The following is a 4283-nucleotide window of genomic DNA, read 5'->3' on the forward strand; positions in this document are numbered from 1 at the left end:
GACAGATGCCACAGTGTCAGGAGCAGCTAGTATTATAGCATCAGGTCTTTCCACTCTCCAGAGTGAGCGATATGATGTTTGCTGGGGAGTAACATTCTAGGGAGGGTAAAGTAAATTATATGGGAGGAGCAGTGATAGACAATGCAGTGAGTTAATAGTATTTAAATCATTACTTTGGGGAACATTGAGATGTGCTAAACCTTCAAAGGGGATAAAATGGGGAGTGATAAAGTTCCAGCCATTCAGCCCCTAACTGCCATGGTTCAGGCTGGGTTTGAACAATGTCAGTTAGCAGCGGATTGGTTGGGCAGTTATCTCTCTTTATTGTATCACTTTTGAAAGCTTAGTACTGTACATCTGGCCGTCAAAGTGGATAATAAACAACTAGGTCGACATTACTGAAGGTCGACATGGGGTTAGATCGACAGGGTCATTAGGTTGACGCAAGCGTTAGATTGACATCGGGAAGGTTGACAGTCAAAAGGTCAACATGGGGTTTTTCACTTTTTTTACCTGAAAGTCGACATGGATACTAAAAGTGCGCACCTCCTCCCCTCACATGGCTCATTGCGCTCGCCATGCTTTGAGCCCGGTGCCTAGCTCGGCACACTATTTTATTCTCCTGCCACGCCCTAGTAGGTGGTAGGGCATGAAATATCGCCTATCACATGTCGGCTCAAAAAGAAAGTGAAAAACCCCATGTCGACCTTTTAACTGCCGACCTTCCCCATGTCAACCTAATGTGTGTGTAACCTAATGACTCTGTCGACTTAACCCCATGTCGACCTTCAGTCATGTCACCCTAGTGGTGTCGATCTAATGCTTCTCTACCTAATGCTTGTAGACCTAGTGTCCGTATCCCCTCAAGGTCTAATGCTGGGCATAAACAAGTGCACAGGCTCTCAAACTCGGTCCTCAGGACCCCACACAGTGCATGTTTTGCAGGTCTCCTCACAGAATCACAAGTGAAATTATTAGCTCCACCTGTGGATCTTTTAAAATGTGTCACTGAGTAATGAATGCACCTGTGCACCTGCAGTAGGTGTTGAAGATCGGACCTACTGCGTGTCTGACCTCCGACTAGGACAGCCTCCCGGCAGCAGGGAATGGGAACACATATGCTATATATCATATGCAAATGGCCTGTATACAATATATCATATGTAATTCTGTATGCGACTTCTCCCCTCAGAAAAGTCACATAGTGTAAGGGAGGCTTAGCTGTCCACAGTGATAACTCACAGGAGAACCTACTGTGACTCATACAGATAATTAAACATGCCCTTATTAAAATCAATTATTATTGGAATTTGACTTTAAAAGTGACATTTTTACATACAATGGAAGTTTAATATGAATAATAATAATAATAATAATAATAATAATAATAATCATAATTATAATTTTATTTATATAGCGTTTTCACCCATAGGACTCCAAGTCACTTTGCATACATCAAAAACTCGGCACAAAGGCATTAGAATTATATTGAATTGATAAAGCACAGAAACAATTTACTAAACCTCGAAAGCACAATATTTGGGGTGTGGCGGAGGGTGGTGATGCTGGGTAGGGGGCCAGAGCAGGGGGTGTCAACAAATTTGCATCATCGTGGATTCACAATAATCTCTGCATTGTGGGGCAGGAGAAATCACAACAGGGTTGTGCGCAGATGCGGGGGTCTGCGACAGGTGGCAACTGGACGAAAGACCTGCTCACACTAAGAGCACCACCTGATTTTTGTGAGCCTGCTGGCCAATCTGAGAGAGTAGGCAAGTATGGTTGGTGCAGACATTTTGGGTAATAACTTCTATGGGTTATATATTCCAACCATAAAATTTACCGGGTGAGTCAACCATCTTGCTACCTAGTGGATGAGATAACACAAAAAGAATGGTTGCTGTGTCCCAGTGCTAGGGGTAGTGTCACATCCATGTCATTTTTTCATTCTATCCATGAGCATACCCTGCTCCCCCCAACTTGCCAACACATTGGCAAGTGTGTATTCCGATACCAGGGTTACCGACAGGTCTCAGGGAGGGGGCGCGGCACTGAGCAGTGTGTGCTGAGCTGGGGAGAGAGGCCGCACTGTCCGGTTCTCTGCAGCAGGGGAGGGAGGCACAAAACCCTCTATCAGACCCGGGCCCAAGTAATAAGTACCCCCCCCCCCCCCCTTGATGCCACTGGCCGATACCCTGCTGTGTAGTGTTTATGGGGCTTATCAGTTTTCACTGCTGGAGGTCTGGGGAGTTCAGGGGAAATTGTTAATGATATCGTTCATAGGGCATATCATCTAATGTGTACCCAGCTTACGATGAAACAAAATCTGCACATAGAGAAATACAGAGGCGCATGCATCTAATATGTGCATACATGCAAGAATAACACTGGGCCTAATTCAAATCTGATCGCATTGCTGCAAATTCACAGACCGGGCGATAATTGATCGACTTTTTTTGGGCTGACCGTATGCAAATTGATTGACATGAAGCCAGCGTTTGAGAGTGGTAACCAGCCATTTACTGGGAGTGTCATGCAGGCGTACCCAGGCATTTTAGGGGAAGGCGTGTGATGTCAGACCAGTCCCGATCAGCCGCAGCCACAGAGTAAGTCCTGGGCTACACACAGACTGCACACACTGGAGCAATCATGTGATTAGTGTACAGCTGACCAATGGATGTGCAGCTATTCGTCCATCCAGCTAGCAGCGGCTACCTGATCACATGGCTCTACAATTTATCAGAGCAGTTAGGTCTAAATAACCCCCGGCATGCATGTAATATCTCACAAATTCACTACACGTTACAATAACTAGAGGTGTGTGACCAGTGCTGACGCAGAGGGGGTGGCACCATTGGTACGCAGTCAAGGGTGATGACAGTTCTGCTGGGGATCGGTAAAATTCAGGTGTGGCCAATGGGGGAGGCGTGACCAGACTTTGTCCTTTTAAAAAAATGTCTCTCATGCGGTCAAGCACGGCGCAGGGTTCCCTGGTGTATAATCCGGCGGGAGGCAGGGTGTGATCGCGCCCATAGAGAGAGGCTGGTACAGTGTGTGCTGGGGATAGAGAGGCTAGTGTAGCAGGGGAGGTGGGGTTGCAAGACCCTGGGTAAAGAGTACCCACTATTCACTCCCCCATATACAATTGGACACATAATTTTTGCTGCAAAAAGTCCTTACAAAAATACATATATTTATATTATAGATAACAGATGGTTGTGGTCTCTGTTTTGCGCTAATAAAACATTTTTCAGGAACTCCAATTGGTCCCTCCTGTTAGTGAGAGACGAATAAAATCAATGCAAAGAAAACAGGGTATTGGAGTGCGCTGTACTTTAGTACCTACTGGAACAACAATATATAATGAATAAAATATTAGCGATTTTTATCTTAAGCATCGGGACCTAAAAAAATTGCGTCGATCGCATCGCATGCAACCAAATCGCATGCGATGTGATCGACGTGATTGACGCGATTTTTACATTGGAATCAATGTAAAATGGTCCCTGAGACCCATTTTTATATTGGTCCCAATGTAAAAAGCCCCAGAAACATCAATTTTAATTGCATACCCCCCCATGGGTGAAATGGCCCCCCATTGTTAACGCCACCCCACTATGAACGCCAACCCGAAGCGTGGCGAGCGCAGCGACCCCGCGAGGGGCGGCGGTACGCGTCCTCCGACCTTTTCATACCCCCACTATCCACGTCGGCAAGGAGTTGATTTATAAAGTGTGGCGAGCGCAGCGAGCCAACGAGCCCGAAGCGTGGTGAGCGCAGCGAGCCCCGTGAAGGGACGCGCATAACTTCACAGGTATTACGCGTCCCCTCGCGGGGGACGCGTAATGGTTAGCATTACTGCTTCACAGCGCTGAGGTCATGGGTTGTTATTATTATAATTTTATTTATAAAGGCGCCACAAGTGTTTTGCAGCGCCGTACAAAGGAACAATACAGGGAGACAAAGCTTGGCATAACATTGAATAAATAACAAAAATAGAGTACAAATAAAGAGCGCCACAGATCAATACACATTACAGCTTAATTATAAGTAGTGAGGACTCAATTAACATACAACTAGAGGCTTGAGGCCAATGATGGAGATGGGTATGTGGATGAAGATGGTCACTGAGTGTTTGAGTATAGGAGAGCTGTGAGAAACAGTCTGAGTGCTGGCCGCAACTGCTAGATATTTCTCCTGGTTCCCTGGGATCACTAGCACCGGACGTGTTGCAATTTTTGGCACGGTGTGCAGGGCTTATTGCTCATATATATATATATATA

This window comes from Crinia signifera, chromosome 3 (genome assembly GCF_055691185.1).
Source record: "Crinia signifera chromosome 3, ASM5569118v1, whole genome shotgun sequence".
Classification (NCBI taxonomy): Eukaryota; Metazoa; Chordata; class Amphibia; order Anura; family Myobatrachidae; genus Crinia; species Crinia signifera.